The 18,181-nt window shown below is 40.9% G+C and overlaps 1 long non-coding RNA gene across 1 annotated transcript in view; it reads left to right on the top strand.

The window, feature by feature from the left end:
• Positions 1-281: 281 nt before the first annotated feature.
• LOC133611262 (uncharacterized) overlaps positions 282-18,181 on the top strand; it is a 68,203-nt gene continuing 50,303 nt past the window's right edge. Inside the window, exon 1 of the long non-coding RNA XR_009815966.1 lies at positions 282-467. This is a non-coding gene — a long non-coding RNA (uncharacterized lncRNA). The remainder of the gene's footprint in view (positions 468-18,181) is intronic.

The raw sequence follows: 18,181 nt of genomic DNA, 5'->3' as shown, positions 1-18,181 counted from the left end.
GTGAGGTGTGCCACGGCCCCATGCATCATTAATAAATGTGCCACTGTGGAAATGTGCATCATACACCAAAACAGCTGCACACCCACATACTTTACCTACATTAGCACAAACAATGGAGCCAGAAGATGTTAGAATAAGCTTAGGGAGAGCCGTGCTGATTCCAATTAGCAGCCTGTTCTTTCACACTCAGGGCGATGGAGCTTGTTATTCGGAGCATGGAGAGAATCTGAAGAGCTCTGCTCTGCAGCTCCCCACCGTGCAATCAGCCTCTATGACTCTTTCGTAGCCACCGAGCACTGATTGCCACATTCATCCACCGCTAGTCTCGCTCTGTGTGGCGCTGCCGTGGTGCATTTGTTAGGAACGTGGAAACCTGTGGAACGGGGCAGAAAATAGCCTGATGTGAGAGCTGTTGTCATCCCATTGCTTGCAGCTATAAGTAGCTTTGATGAACCCTGCAGCGAGAGGTAAGATCAAGGCAACGGATATAATCATAATTTGCCTGTGCAATCATAATTTAGAGTGTGGGTGCTAATGTGGCATTATAAGCAGCAATTATGTGCCTTGATTGAAACCAAGGAAATTACAATAGACAATTCTAATGCAAGTTGGAGACACTGTTTGTTACTCTTACTATGGTATGGACCATGACATATGGAGAAAGCTGCCTGATTGTGTGCTTGTCAGATAATTGTATTTGGGCGTGTCTGATTATTCATCATCTTTTTTACAAAATGTCAAAACCTTCAGTCAAATCAAAAGGCATTTACTCTCTTTTTTTTAATACGGCTGTTTTTAATTATATTTATTTATAAATAAGCTTTTAAAAAAAAATCCCAAATGTCAGTTGAGCAAGCAGCATTTTTTTATTTGATAATTTTTCAATTATTTTCTTCATAAAAACTGGAATCATATTTGAACATATAGTGTCTGCTCAAGAAGTGCAGTTGTTGATTTTGTTTTTTACTCGTCTCTCTGTTTTGTCCCCCTCGTGTTCTCATAATTCCTCCCTATATCTCCAGATGCGCCCAAAAATGTATATTTCCAAACATTTAATAAAGTTAAATATACATTTGGGTATTTTGGGGCAGAATTTTGCCTATTATTCACAATTTTTATGTAAGTCAAGAACACATATGTTTTTTTATGCATTCTAACTTGTAAATAAACACTAGCAAAAGTCAGCTAACAATGGAGCTAAAATTAATTGTATTTCGCCTAAAAACCTCTATAAAAACATTTAAAAACCTCCATCAACGTTTCATATACATGCTGTGAGTACAGTATATATTATAACCATTTGCTGATGGTGATGTTGTGTTCGTGTGTTGGTGATGTTCAGTGTTCCAATGGTCGTGAACGTACCCACCTAGAAGGTGATTGGCGAAGACTGAAGAAGTGTTGTTAGTCGTGTAAAAGACGAAGATAGACTTTTGTGCAGGAAGAACGAATATATATGTTGAAATTAAGCCTGTGTTAGCACAAGCTCACAATACAAGTTAAAAAGAGCGTCTGACTTTGTGTACTCTTCTTCTGGATGCGACAATTGGTGTCAGAAGTAAAACTTTGCGCATTCTAACGCTTCTTGTTGTGCTACGCTTGTTACGTCACCAAGAGGTACGTGCCATGATGGTTCCTGGTGACTTCCTCAAGATTGAGCGGGAGAGGACTTACTGCGCCATTAGCGAGTGCAGATGTCAATGTGATTCCATTGCCATGAGGAGACTTTGCAGTCGTCAGTGGTGACCAGGAGAAAGGGACCTGGATAACGACATCAAGGGAAGGGTCCACCGCACTTATGCTCATATGCTTTTTGTTGCAGCGCCTGACTTTCAGCTCACAGGGCAGATTCACATTCGCGCACACCTGATACCCATTTCCTCCTAACTACTTAAGCTCTCCAGTCCATTTACTCAGCGCCAGTAGATTCCTGATGGTTCACTCTGCCAGTCATGTTCATTTGCACTGCTCTGGCTCCACTCACGCTTCTCCTTCCTGTGGCTATGCTCTGGCTCTGCCGTCTAGCGTTGACTGTTTCCTATGCACACCTTTTGTGTGCGTTTTCAGTTTCTCCATACCTTTTGTGTGAATCCTTAGTTATTTTTTGCCACTCCTGTTTGACTGCGCTTTTTGTCATAATTCTTATTATTTCTTCTCTGCATTGGGGTCCTACTCCAGGGAAAGCCAATCATGACAAATCTACTGGCCAACATGGACCCCGAAGAAAAGGAACACGTTTATTTTGCGCTTACTGGCTTTGAACAGATTATCGATAATCACGACCAGCTGCTGCGTGATTTGACGGCCGCCTTCCAGACGCTGTCTGCCAATGTCGGCACCCTCAGCCAGTGTGTCGATCTGATGAGCACTGTGACTCACCCAGGATGGAGGTCAAGCCGGAATGGGTACTTTCCCATCTCCTCCAGCGGCTAGTCCTCCCACTCCTCGGGAGCCCAATATTCCTTACGCCCGTCTGTTTCACCAGTGGGTCTTGCTGTTGGGAGCAATTCCTTCATCAGTGCTCATTAGTATTTGATCAACAGCCTGGTTCCTATGCCTCTAACCAGTCTAATATAGCTTTTATCATGAGCCTGTTATCTGACAAAGCCATGGCGATTAGTAAGAATGCTCCTGCTGTGCAAACCTCACTACCCTTGTTTATCAAATAAACTATGAAGGTTGATCGCCACCTAAAAGGCAGAGAAGCAGGCAGCTACCTGCTGGACTTTCAGCAAGGCAAGCTCTCTGTAGCCGTATACTCCAAAGACTTTCGCATCCTAGCTGCAGAGAATAGATTTGGGGACCCTGCTTCATGCAGCATTTTTTGCAAGGGATTAAGTTGTCGCATCAAGAACGAATTTTCTACCTGTGACAAAACTGCCACCCTTCACACTAGTTGACTTAACCATTCGTATAGACAACAGAATACGCAAATGCGATAGAGAAGACTTTAAGGAGGATAGCCGATACCTTACCACTTAACCTAAGGGAGCGATATTGACAGCGGCAGGCGTCGATCCTGTAATCGTTCCGGACATAAGTAAGTAAGTAAATGTTATTTATAAAGCGCTTTTCACATATAAAATCCCAAAGCGCTGAACAAAACATAGGTAAAGTGAAACAACAATTCAATTAAAACAACAGGGGCAACATCATACAAAGGATACAAAGTGGATTACAATTGATAGTTAAAAGATGCATTAACTAAAAGTTTTACTAAAAAGAGAAGTTTTCAAATGTTTCTTAAAAGTTTCAACACAGTCAAGATCACGGAGGGACCGGTGCAAAAATAAGAGTCTGGGAGCTTTAGCCAGGAATGCCAGGTCTAAACGGGTTTTAAAACAAGTTTTGGGGATCTTTAGTAGACCCTGGCCGGAAGACCGGAGGCTGTGCCCCGAAGAGTAGGGGCATAGCAAGTCAGTGAGGAACTGAGGGGTCCCACTATGCAATGCACGGAAGGTCAGGACTCAAATCTTAAACTCAATGCGGAATTTAACTGGCAGTCAAAGAAGACTGGATAAAATGGGGGTAATATGGGCTGTTCTGGGTGCACCGGTCAATAGTCTGGCAGCCGCATTTTGTACCGTCTGAAGTCTCGTTAGCGTTGCCTTGTTCAAAAGAGTGAAAAGAGAATTGCAATAGTCAATATGAGACGAAATGAACGCGTGAATGATCATTTACCACCATAACCATTACCATAACCACCACTCGTCTACCTAACGATGGTAGAGAGGCGTGTTCTGCGTGTGGAAACGCAACCCCGCTGGCCAGGAGGGCCACGCAGGGGAAGAAGATGTCATCTGCGGCAGAGCCACCTGAGATGAGAGGAGCTGTGCCTCCCTAGCCGCACAGTTGCTAGTAGTGCCCTTTCCCATACGAAGCTGATGCCAGACATTTCTTCTTGCTGGAGGAAGGAGCTGTTGGTTGGTGGCATCCCCCCTCGTAAAATCCAGTGAAGGGTGGAGGGAGGCCAAGAGGAGGGACAAAGATACGTCCCGTGCTGACTATCAGGATGGACAGCGCAATGGGCTGCAGATGAGTCGTCACCGGCCCAGCGGGAAGAGGAGTCTTGAGGTGGCAAGGCGCCAGCACAGGAAGAGGCTGGGCTCTGGGAAGCCGAAGAGCCGAGTTAGACAAAGCTTGGGATTTGGAAAGCCGTGGAGCAGGAATGGGCGTAGGGCCGGGAACCAGCGGAGTTCCAGGAAATATGCGGTCCAAAAGATTGGCACTAGGGATGTCCAATAATGGCTTTTTGCCGATATCTGATATTTCGATATTGTCCAACTCTTTAATTACAGATACCGATATCAACCGATACCGATATATACAGTCGTGCAATTAACACATTATTATGCCTAATTTGGACAACCAGGTATGGTGAAGATAAGGTCCTTTTTAAAAAATAAAATAAAATAAAATAAGATAAATAAATTAAAAACATTTTCTTGAATAAAAAAGAAAGTAAAACAATATAAAAACAGTTACATAGAAACTAGAAATGAATGAAAATGAGTCAAATGAACTGTTAAAGGTTAGTACTATTAGTGGACCAGCAGCACGCACAATCATGTGTGCTTACGGACTGTATCCCTTGCAGACTGTATTGATATATATTGATATATAATGTAGGAACCAGAATATTAATAACAGAAATAAACAACCCTTTTGTGTGAATGAGTGTAAATGGGGGAGGGAGGTTTTTTGGGTTGGTGCACTAACTGTATGTGCATCTTGTGTTTTTTATGTTGATTTAATAAAAAAAACAAAAAACAAAACGATACCGATAATAAAAAACCCGATACCGATAATTTCCGATATCACATTTTAAAGCATTTATCGGCCGATATTATCGGACATCTCTGATTGGCACCACATTGCCGACGGGCTATGTCACAAACACACATCGCCGCGGTAATTGTGACCCCAACATGCAAGAGGCAAGAGGCAACGAGCAGATAAGAACCCTTTTAATTATAGCGCATACTGCAACAGGCACGACAGCATAACAAAGGTAACAATTATACCGGCAAACATAATCCGTTAGCGACATTAGCATTTAGCTAACAACCCTCTAGCCCTGACTACAGGGCTGGCCAGCATAATATAGTTCTCTGATTAACGATCATAAGCATGATAGCTAATAGCTAATCTGAGACAGGTGAAGAAAATGGAACTCAAGGAGCCAGGCAGGACGTGGAAGAGTAACAGTAACAGTGCTGACTAAGAAATAAATACAGAAACTAAGGAAATATGAAAATATTGGAGACCTAATGTGACAGGTCGTCTCAAGATAACCTAAATGATGATTTATATACATAATCCACTGAGATATCCCACAATTTGCTAACATATTTAAATATTTAATATTCAAAATTACCTTTGGGAAGGGAGGAAATAATGGAGGAAGTGTCAAGGTCTTAGGGCATGGATGGAGGAATAAATACACTGATGGATGGAGCAAGTCAAGCGGACAGATGTACGGCGAGAAGAGGACATTACGATGAGATGGACAGGTGGTCAGCTGAGTGAGTCGAAAGCAAACACGCAACACATCATTATGCAATAATTCTCCAGGGGACTATTCCAGGCCCCATTACGTTATTTTGAGCTGTTACTCTTCATTATGCACGTTTATGTAGTAAATAGCCACAAAGGAGTTTATCGATTAGTTGGAAAACAAAAAAGGGAAATATCTTTTTATTTATGTTATTTCAGAGACAAACCCCTTAAACTCTATCGTACTTTTGTGCCTATTACCCTTGTTGGGCTTATTTTAAAAGGACATTTTACTGTTTAAGTTTTGATTAAAATAAGAACTGTCGAATTGAATGCATTAATTCATGCGATTAATCACAACAAACGATCGCATTAAGCAGTTTAATCATGCAATTTATTTTGAATGCACATGCTCCTTTACCTGAACCACAGATGGTTTCCTGAAACGCGGCGTGGGTTGTTTTATGATCAGTGTTCAGGTCAATGCATAATTCAGTGCAAAGATGAGTGAGGAGACTTAGACTGGTGTGGTCGATAGCAAATTTTACTTCAAAGTAAACCTCAACTTTATTTTAGAGAAAAGTGTTATCAAGTTGTCAGCAAAGAAGTGTAGTGCATTCAAATAACCCATAAGTCAGTTAAGCTAGAACTAGCCAGCACCAGGCTGGATAATTTCTGTACGCATAGCAATTTTCTTAGAATAACACACAACTCACATAATGTGTTTTCTGTTGTGAATGTGTCCGGGGTAGATATGCATTCTACTGAAGTGGCAAATCATGATGCGTTCAGTCGATCGCAGCATCAAGCAAACAATCTGAAAATTCCCGTCGTATCAATTCCTAGATATGGTCGAAACTATTTAAAGTGCACTACGTATAATAAACGCAACATTATTAATATTTCTACTACGGATAATTTAAACAAAAACTCGTCAAAACAGCCCAATACTTATAATATGGGCTTTTTAAACATAAGATCATTGTCTCCCAAAACGTTATTAGTTAATGAGGTCATTAGAGACAACAATCTTAACGTCATTGGTCTTAGCGAAACCTGGCTCAAACCAGACGATTTTTTTGCGCTAAATGAGGCATCTCCTCCTAACTATACGAATGCGCATATTGCCCGTCCCCTTAAAAAGGGTGGGGGGGTCGCACTAATATACAATGAAAACTTTAACCTTACCCCTAACCTAAATAATAAATACAAATCGTTTGAGGTGCTTACTATGAGGTCTGTCGCACCGCTGCCTCTCGATATGGCTGTTATCTACCGCCCCCCAGGGCCCTACTCGGACTTTATTAATGAATTCTCAGAGTTCGTTGCTGATCTAGTGACGCACGCAGACAATATAATCATAATGGGGGACTTTAATATCCATATGAATACCCCATCGGACCCTCAGTGCGTGGCGCTCCAGACTATAATTGATAGCTGTGGTCTTACACAAATAATAAATGAACCTACGCATCGCAACGGCAATACGATAGATCTAGTGCTGGTCAGGGGTGTCACCACCTCCAAAGTTATGGTACTCCCGTATACTAAAGTAATGTCCGATCATTACCTTATAAAATTCGAAGTTCTGACTCATTGTCAACAAACTAATAATAATAATAACTGCTATAGCAGCCGCAACATTAATGCTGCCACAACGATGACTCTTGCTGACCTACTGCCTTCGGTAATGGCACCATTCCCAAATTATGTCGGCTCTATTGATAACCTCACTAACAACTTTGACAATGCCCTGGGCAAAACCATTGATAGTATAGCACCGCTAAAACAAAAAAGGGCCCCTAAAAGGCGCACCCCATGGTTTACAGAAGAAACCAGAGCTCATAAATTATCATGTAGAAAGTTGGAACGCAAATGGCGCGCGACCAAGCTTGAGGTTTTCCATCAAGCATGGAGTGATAGTTTAATATTGTATAAACGCAAATCTCATCCAAATCACTCTACGGAGACAGCCCTCGCAAAAATGACTAATGATCTACTGCTAACGATGGATTCTGATGCGTCATCTATGTTGCTGCTTCTTGATCTTAGCGCTGCTTTCGATACCGTCGATCATAATATTTTATTAGAGCGTATCAAAACACGTATTGGTATGTCAGACTTAGCTTTGTCGTGGTTTAACTCTTATCTTACTGACAGGATGCAATGCGTCTCCCATAATAATGTGACCTCGGACTATGTTAAGGTAACGTGCGGAGTTCCTCAGGGTTCGGTTCTTGGCCCTGCACTCTTTAGTATTTACATGCTGCCGCTAGGCGACATCATACGCAAATACGGTGTTAGCTTTCATTGTTATGCTGATGACACCCAACTCTACATGCCCCTAAAGCTGACCAACACGCCGGATTGTAGTCAGCTGGAGGCGTGTCTTAATGAAATTAAACAATGGATGTCCGCTAACTTCTTGCAACTCAACGGCAAGAAAACGGAAATGCTGATTTTCGGTCCTGCTAAACACCGACATTTATTTAATAATACCACCTTAACATTTGACAACCAAACAATTACACAAGGCGAATCAGTAAAGAATCTGGGTATTATTTTCGACCCAACTCTCTCCTTTGAGTCACACATTAAGAGTGTTACTAAAACGGCCTTCTTTCATCTCCGCAATATCGCTAAAATTCGTTCTATTTTATCCACTAGCGACGCTGAGATCATTATTCATGCGTTCGTTACGTCTCGTCTCGACTACTGTAACGTATTATTTTCGGGTCTCCCTATGTCTAGCATTAAAAGATTACAATTGGTACAAAATGCGGCTGCTAGACTTTTGACAAGAACAAGAAAGTTTGATCATATTACGCCTATACTGGCTCACCTGCACTGGCTTCCTGTGCACTTAAGATGTGACTTTAAGGTTTTACTACTTACGTATAAAATACTACACGGTCTAGCTCCGTCCTATCTTGTCGATTGCATTGTACCATATGTCCCGGCAAGAAATTTGCGTTCAAAGAACTCCGGCTTATTAGTGATTCCCAGAGCCCAAAAAAAGTCTGCGGGCTATAGAGCGTTTTCTATTCGGGCTCCAGTACTATGGAATGCCCTCCCGGTAGCAATTAGAGATGCTACCTCTGTAGAAGCATTTAAGTCCCATCTTAAAACTCATTTGTATACTCTAGCCTTTAAATAGCCCCCCTGTTAGACCAGTTGATCTGCCGTTTCTTTTCTTTTCTCCTCTGCTCCCCTTTTCCTTGAGGGGGGGGGGGGGGGGCACAGGTCCGGTGGCCATGGATGAAGTGCTGGCTGTCCAGAGTCGGGACCCGGGGTGGACCGCTCGCCTGTGCATCGGCTGAGAACATCTCTGCGCTGCTGACCCGTCTCCGCTCGGGATGGTGTCCTGTTGGCCCCACTATGGACTGGACTCTTACTATTATGTTGGATCAACTATGGACTGGACTCTCACAACATTATGTCAGACCCACTTGACATCCATTGCTTTCGGTCTCCCCTAGAGGGGGGGGGTTACCCACATATGCGGTCCTCTCCAAGGTTTCTCATAGTCATTCACATCGACGTCCCACTGGGGTGAGTTTTTCCTTGCCCTTATGTGGGCTTTGTACCGAGGATGTCGTTGTGGCTTGTGCAGCCCTTTGAGACACTTGTGATTTAGGGCTGTATAAATAAAGATTGATTGATTGATAACAAAATCCTGTATAACATTTTGAAAAAAATTGGATTTGTGTCTAAATATTGTTTTTTTTTAAATGTAATTTAAATTAGGTAAGTGAGTGATAAACTGTGATTTTTTGTTTTTCTTTGACAGCACTAATTAAAATTAGTGCAAGGTTTCTCATTGTCATCCCATTGGGTTGAGTTTTTTTCTTGCCCTGATGTGGGATCTGAGCCCAGGATGTCGTTGTGGCTTGTGCAGCCCTTTGAGACACATTCGTGATTTAGGGCTATATAAGTAAACTTTGATTGATTGATTGAAAATACACAAGAACAGTGAAAATATGCCAATAACATAATACAACTATGCTACAACGGTACTTTCGATAAAGCTATCACCAAGTTTTGAGCAAAATAAATGTAGTGCCTTCAAGTAGCCCATCTAAAAAAATTCCTGCATGAACATTCGGACTATATTTGTGTCCAAAAATGTTTGTCTTTTTTAAAAGATTATTGCAATTACGCAATCGAATAAAAAAACATGATTAATGATGATTAATCAAAATTCAAAAGTGTGATTCATTTGATTTAAAGGCCTACTGAAACCCACTACTACCGACCACGCAGTCTGATAGTTTATATATCAATGATGAAATCTTAACATTGCAACACATGCCAATATGGCCGGGTTAGCTTACTAAAGTGCAATTTTAAATTTCGCGCAAAATATCCTGCTGAAAATGTCTCGGTATGATGACGTCAGCGCGTGACGTCACGCATTGTAGAAAACATTTAGGGACAGCATGGTGGCCAGCTATTAAGTCGTCTGTCTTCATCGCAAAATTCCACAGTATTCTGGACATCTGTGTTGGTGAATCTTTTGCAATTTGTTCAATGAACAATGGAGACAGCAAAGAAGAAAGCTGTAGGTGGGAAGCGGTGTATTGTCGCCGACTGCAGCAACACAAACACGGCCGGTGTTTCATTGTTTACATTCCTGAAAGATGACAGTCAAGCTTTACTATTGGCCTGTGGAGAACTGGGACAACAGAGACTCTTACCAGGAGGACTTTGAGTTGGATACGCAGACACGGTACTGTGAGTACGCATGCAGCTGCGGCTTCCAAACATTTGATCGCTTGCCCGTACGTGTGTGCCGCTATGTGCATGTCACGTACGTAACTTTGGGGACTTTGGGGAAATATATGTGCTGTATGAACTTTGGGGAGATGAACGGTACTTTGGGCTGTGGGATTGAGTGTGTTGTGCAGGTGTTTGAGTTGTATTGGCGGGTTATATGGACGGGAGGGGGGAGGTATTTGTTATGCGGGATTAATTTGTGGCATATTAAATATAAGCCTGGTTGTGTTGTGGCTAATAGAGTATATATATGTCTTGTGTTGATTTACTGTTTTAGTCATTCCCAGCTGAATATCAGGTCCCACCCGCCTCTCACAGCATCTTCCCTATCTGAATCGCTCCCACTGCCCTCTAGTCCTTCACTCTCACTTTCCTCATCCACAAATCTTTCATCCTCGCTCAAATTAATGGGGAAATCGTTGCTTTCTCGGTCCGAATCGCTCTCGCTGCTGGTGGCCATGGTTGTAAACAATGTGCAGATGTGAGGAGCTCCACAACCTGTGACGTCACGCTACTCGTCTGCTACTTCCGGTACAGGCAAGGCTTTTTTATCAGCGACGAAAAGTTGCAAACTTTATCGTCGATGTTCTCTACTAAATCCATCCATCCATCCATCCATTTTCTACCGCTTATTCCCTTTTGGGGTCGCGGGGGGCGCTGGAGCCTATCTCAGCTACAATCGGGCGGAAGTCGGGGTACACCCTGGACAAGTCGCCACCTCATCGCAGGGCCAACACAGATAGACAGACAACTTTCACACTCACATTCACACACTAGGGCCAATTTAGTGTTGCCAATCAACTTATCCCCAGGTGCATGTCTTTGGAGGTGAGAGGAAGCCGGAGTACCTGGAGGGAACCCACGCAGTCACGGGGAGAACATGCAAACTCCACACAGAAAGATCCCGAGCCCGGGATTGAACCCAAGACTACTCAGGACCTTCGTATTGTGAGGCAGATGCACTAACCCCTCTTCCACTGTGCTGCCTCTACTAAATCCTTTCAGCAAAAATATGGCAATATCGCGAAATGATTAAGTATGACACATAGAATGGACCTGCTATCCCCATTTAAATAAGAAAATCGCATTTCAGTAGGCCTTTAAAGATCAATTATTTGACAGCACTAATAAAATGGACACTGAAAACATGCCAATAACATAATACATATGTACATATATTACATGATAATTTTAGGAACAAAAAAATGTTGTCCTCACACAAACAGCAGATGATTTTATTGGATGCAAATAGATCAATAAAGAAAGTATAAATATGGCACAGTTTTCTGAGCTATTACTTCACCAACTCCCTTTTGGAAATAATACACTATGTACAATATTCTGTTGTCTATCCCACAGCAGGAAATATACCTTTTTGTCTGTTCCGCCTCCAATTTAAGTATAACACCCATAAATTGAATTGGAATTGATTTAGAGTAACCCCCATGTAACCGTTATACCTCTTTGTTTTCATTTATTTGATGCATTTGCATTTGGGGTTATGTTAAATTGGTTTAAGACCGCTATTACATCCTCGGAGCGTTTTCAACTGGCTGCCGCAACAACAATAAATGGGTTGGATGGTGACAACAGCTTTTAATCCATGTGCTTTTTCTCAGCTCAGCGTCACCATTGCGGACGAAAGGGAATACATGAATGCAGAGAGAGATGATGCCTCAAGGCAAAGGGGAAGAGAGAGAAGTCTAGATGGAGGGGATGTCCACAGGCTTAATGCACCCTGAATGCTCTGGGACATTACTGATGCGAGAGGGGTTGCTCAAAATCGCTCCCCTCTGGACTGCAGGAGTGTGGCACCCCCTGGAAGACCTAATGGCTCATTGAAAGGGGTCAAAGGCAACGCGCTTTGCTTCATTTAGCAGCCGACTCATGATGGATGAATGGAGGGAGGCAGGGATGGCGAGGAGAGGTGGTGTCCTGTTGTGCGTACAGGGAGCAGTGTTCCACAGGGGGACCTCCTCTTGGAAACGTGAATGGTAGAAATGGGTGGTAATGGGCAGAGACATTGCTGGAGTCAGAGGTGAATAATGTGTTTTAAGTCACAATTCCCCAAAGCTTCCTGGCTGTGGGAGAATTTATTAAGGCACTGCGTCAACGTGAATGGGGGGAAAACAATGTGAAACCTATGTAACAAATGCAAAAGATACATTTACATTTACAATTATTTTTGCATTCATTGAAGACTTTTGTTTATTACAGTCTGAGTTGGGTGTTGTTGGTCTAGACCAGTGTTTTTCAACCTTTTTTGAGCCAAGGCACATATTTTGCGTTGAAAAAAATCCGGAGGCACACCACCAGCAGAAATCCATAAAAAACGAAACTCAGTTGACAGTAAAAAGTCGTTGTTGCAATTGTTGGATATGACTTTAAACCATAACCAGCTCTTGTCTCAAAGTAGGTGTGCTGTCACGACCTGTCACATCACGCCGTGACTTATTTGGAGTTTTTTGCTGTTTTCCTGTGTGTAGTGTTTTAGTTATTGTCTTGCGCTCCCATTTTGGTGGCTTTTCCTGTTTTGTTGGTATTTTCCTGTAGCAGTTACGTGTCTTCCTTCACCGCTATTCCCCACACCTGCTTTGTTTTTAGCAATCAAGACTATTTAAGTTGTTTTTATCCTTCTTTGTGTGGACATTGCTGATTGTCATGTCATGTTTGGATGTACTTTGTGGATGCCATCTTTGCTCCACCGTAAGTCTTTGCTGTCGTCCAGCATTCTGTTTTTGTTTACTTTGTAGCCAGTTCAGTTTTAGTTTCGTTCTGCATAGCCTTCCTTAAGCTTCAATGCCTTTTCTTAGGGGCACTCACCTTTTGTTTATTTTTGGTTTAAGCATTAGACACCTTTTTACCTGCACGCCACCTCCTGCTGTTTCCGACATCTACAAAGCAATTAGCTACCGGCTGCCACCTACTGATACGGAAGAGTATTACACGGTTTCTCTGCCGAGCTCTAGACAGCACTGACACTCAACAACAACACATAATTTGCAGACTATAATTACTGGTTAGCAAAAAATATTTTTAACCCAATTATGTGAAATTAGATAATCATCCACGGCACACCAGACTATATCTCCCGGCACACTAGTGGTTGAAAAACACTGGTCTAGACTCCAGGATGCAGAAACAGCAGGCATAAAGTAGTTACTAACTCTTTTATTAGTGAAAAAACAAAAGCAGTGCAGAAGGAAAGCGCATAAAAAAAGCAACCAGACAAAAGAGCCATAGGGGAAGTTAAGCAGCAAGTTAAGGTTCAAAGCAAAGTAATGATCCAGCCCCGTCCTACTGACCAGACGGGCTTCCTGATTGGCAACCAGGAACAGGTGTGTCCTGATTGCCATTCAGGGACAGACGCTCAGACCAGAGGATGGTGGAACTAGACGTAAACAGGAAGTGGAAGGAGGAAATACAAGAAAACATGTAACAAATAATAGCTGTCATGCGAGATTATGACAGTAGACACCATTAAAAAATAGCGAATAAATGTATCATTACTTACCAGTTGCTCATTACTTGAGGAGTTATTTTCAATGAATACTTACTTTTACTCAAGTCATTATGTGTATGACAAGTTTTTAATATTATTATTGTTAATGTTTATTACTCTTAAGTATTGATACTTAAAATATTGTTTTGGCTCCTCTACACACAACAATCTCTAGGATTTACAGATGTGAAGTGAAGTGAAGTGAATTATATTTATATAGCGCTTTTCTCTAGTGACTCAAAGCGCTTTTACACAACCATGGCACTGGGAGCAGGTGGGTAAAGTGTCTTGCCCAAGGACATAACGGCAGTGACTAGGATGGTAGAAGCAGGGATCGAACCTGGAACCCTCAAGTTGCTGGCACGGCCGCTCTACCAACCGAGCTATACAGCCCCAGATGTGTGACAGTAGATGGATCAGGTCTAAAGGACAAAAAAAAAAACTTTTTTAGGAATATTACCCATCATCCACAATCTTTATAGGAGACAAGAAAACATGTCTTTACCTTTTCTGTGCATTTTAAATTGTGAAAAGTGACAACACGTCTAAGAATGCATGTAGTAGAGATTCAGCTATAAAGCTAAAAAAAGACCCTCTAACACCAATTGTATATACATACTGTATGTATGTATATATGTAGACACATTCATGATAACATGTAGTATTTGCAATATGCTGGATGTCAATGCACCTAGGAAAAAAGTTGACCAAGACACAGTAAATAATACATGTAGGGTTGTACGGTATACCGGTATTAGTATAGTACTGCAATACTAATGAATCATATTCGGTACTATACCGTCTCTGAAAAGTACTGGTCCTCCACCCATCCGTCACATCGTGTCATTGCTGGTTTAGGAGCAGAGGAGCGGTTTCGGCAGCGCACAATCACAGAGTACTTACAAGCAGACACAGTGTGTAGACAGAAAAGGGAGAATGGACGCATTTTGGCTTAGAAACTAACAATACAAATGAAGTTTGAACACTGAAACGCCCACCGGAAGAGGTGCTTTAAGACATGGCTAGCTAGCTAGCAGCTAAAGACCAGCCCCAGTCGGCAGTGTATTAGCTACTTCTAAATCACTAATCCTCGCCTCCATGGCGACAAATAAAGTACGTTTCTTACAAGTATCATCCCTGCAGGACGAGGAATAGCTAAACATGTTTCACTACACACCGTAGATCACCGGCGTCAAAATGTAAACAAATGCCATTGGTGGATCGACACCTAACATCCACTGTAATGGTACCAAGTACGGGAGCGTATCTAGTCGATACTATTATGATTACGTCAATATTTTTTGGCATCACAACATATTCTTTGGGTTTTTAAAAAAATTTATACTATTTTTATAAACTCAGGAAATATGTCCCATGACAAATGATTGAATATGACCAATGTATGATCCTGTATCGACTCGGTATCGGATTGATACCCAAATTTGTGGTATCATCCGAAACTAATGTAAAAGCACCCAAACAACAGAAGAATAAATGATTATTACATTTTAACAGAAGTGTAGATAGAACATGTTAAAAGAGAAAGGAAGCAGATATTAACAGTAAATTAACAAGTAGATCAATAATCCATTTTTACAGTTTGTCTCTCATAATGTTGACAAAATAATTGAATGATAAATGACACAATATGTTACTGCATACGTCAGCAGACTAATTAGGAGCCTTTGTTTGTTTACTAACTACTAAAAGACAAGTTGTCTAGTATGTTCACTATTTTATTTAAGGACAAAATTGCAATAAGAAACATATGTTTAATATAGATTTTTTTGTTAAAATAAAGCCAATAATGCAATTTTTTGTGGTCCCCTTTATTTAGAAAAGTATAAAAAAGTACTGAAAAGTATCTAAATAATTTTGGTACCGGTACCGGTACAGGACAACACTAATTACATGTTTTCATGAATATGCTATAAATATATTTAGAACACACAGAAAAGATAAAGACATGAGTGTTCTTGTTTCACATAAGGATTGTGGCTGATGGGCAAAATTCCAAAAAAGTGTAAATTGGCCAGACCTGTTGCTGAGAGGTAAATGACTGAAAAAAATAAAATGGAAGAGTTAAAATTTTGCAAAAACAATTTGCACGTAAGGGTAAGGATACATTCTGCCCTGCCTTTAACTAACCTTAACTTCAGTATTGTCGTCTTGCAGGACCATGTCAACAGCCTTCATCATCTCAAACTTACAGCAAATGTGTGATGCTTTTGTGCCAAAATCAATGAAACGTGTTGATTCCGTGCCTCAAGGAATACCAGCAAGTTGTACCTAATAGAGTGACCAATTGGTGGAATAATGAGGATATTACATTGCCAAGAAATGTCATGTGCGGATTCTCAGGGTTTGGGGCGGAAAGGACGAAGAAAAGTGTGCATGCATGGGCGAGTGAGCGAGTTCTCTGAGATGGAGAGAGACAGAAAGGCTGTGTGGGAGGAGGCAGCTATGCGAGCTCCTAAGAGAGGCTGGGAGGGTGAAGGGTCATTATTGACTGAATGAATTTTTTAAAGAGGGCCCTCGTCTGAGGGTTGAGGGGAGCAACTCTGTGTGTGACTGAGTGCGTGTGTGTACGTGCTTGTGTGCGTGCAAAGTCATACCCAATTCCACCACAATGCTTCGTTGCTTCTCCTCACTCTGTTGTTTAGTGCATTTTAGTCAACACTCACAGTCTGCTTTGCCCAGCAGATGACTGTACAGTAAAAAATAAATACAAATAAAATTTAAAAAAAAGGCCACCACATTTGAATGACGGAAAACAGGTTTTCCAACTGGATTTCTTCTACAGAAACTTTAATTATATTGCAATATTTCAGCAGTTTGTGATTGACCCTGTGCAACAATGCAGAAAGAGACAGTCTGCACTGACCGTTATCCTCCTGGGGACCACTATCCTCTGCAGTGGATCTTTGTGTATTGCATAATAGTGCTATTATTTTTTTTTTACCAACATGCGTAAGGTCACATGCGAGCTTGAACCTATACCAGCCACCTTTGGAACTTTGTGATTGTTTGCAGGATGTTTATGCGCCACACAAATAATAAACAGGCATAGACTTAATACTATCTTGAAATGCAACTATTAACATATTTATACTTTGCTTTCTTTATCAAAAATAATTAAAAAAAATATATTGTGTAATGCACCACAATAGTAAAAGTTTTTCCAATAATAAATTATGCATTACTTCAATCAAATGTTTCAAGGGTTAATCTGTGCCTCCCAATGAACCCAAATGTGCATAATTCATTTGTTAAATGGTATTTAGGAGTAGTCTCTATCATGAATATTACTCTTTTTTTTTTATTCAGGCACAGGCTAAGGTTTAAATTCTCAACCTCACACTTCATACTAAATATTCAGTAGGGATAAAGGTGAGTTTTTCTCTTTTTGAAAATGTTCGACAAATACATGTATTTTTAAATTTTCTACTGCTTATCATGTTCAGGGCAATAGGTGACCCAGCGGATTTGGGTCAAGAAGCGGGGTACACCTTAGACCAGGGGTCGGCAACCTTCAGCATACAAAGAGCCAAAGGAGCCCATTTTCCCCCAAATAAAACCCACCTAGAGCCGCGAACTCTGTTAGATTCCTAAAATGACGATAACACCACTTGTGCTATAGGACTTATTAAAATAAACACTTATTTGAAGTATTTCTGGGTATAACGAAGCAAATCATCAAATTATTTTGAACATTAGAAAAAAATACACTGTTCCTTTCCTTATTAATGAATACAAAAATAAAAATCAACTCATTCCAATGTTCTGAAGGCATACGACTGCGGAATATTCGTTTGACGAAAAATTTTAAACAACTACCTAGTCATCAATAAAAACAGCAAATTAATAAAAATATAAATAAATAAAATGTTTCTCTTTTTTGATCCGTCCATTGCTAGGGGTTGACCGCTAAAAACAATACAATTGCATGGCAGCAAGAGATGTCGCATAAGGCCTGTGACATACATTTCCATCGACAATATATTAATATGTATTTTATTTTCATAAGACAAGATCCCAGAACTCTCCAAAATAACAACTGTTAAATTAAAATACCGTATTTTTCGGAGTATAAGTCGCACTGGAGTATAAGTCGCATTTTTGGGGGAAGTTTATTTGATAAAACCCAACACCAAGAATAGACATTTGAAAGGCAATTTAAAATAAATAAAGAATAGTGAACAACAAGCTGAATAAGTGTACATTATATGAGGCATAAATAACCAACTGAGAACGTGCCTGGTATGTTAACGTAACATATAATGGTAAGAGTCATTCAAATAACTATAACATATAGAACATGCTATACGTTTACCAAACAATCTGTCACTCCTAATCGCTAAATCCCATGAAATCTTATACGTCTAGTCTCTTACGTGAATGAGCTAA

The sequence above is a fragment of the Nerophis lumbriciformis genome, linkage group LG08 (assembly GCF_033978685.3).
Source record: "Nerophis lumbriciformis linkage group LG08, RoL_Nlum_v2.1, whole genome shotgun sequence".
NCBI lineage: Eukaryota > Metazoa > Chordata > Actinopteri > Syngnathiformes > Syngnathidae > Nerophis > Nerophis lumbriciformis.
This window is presented reverse-complemented; position numbering and strand designations above follow the sequence as displayed.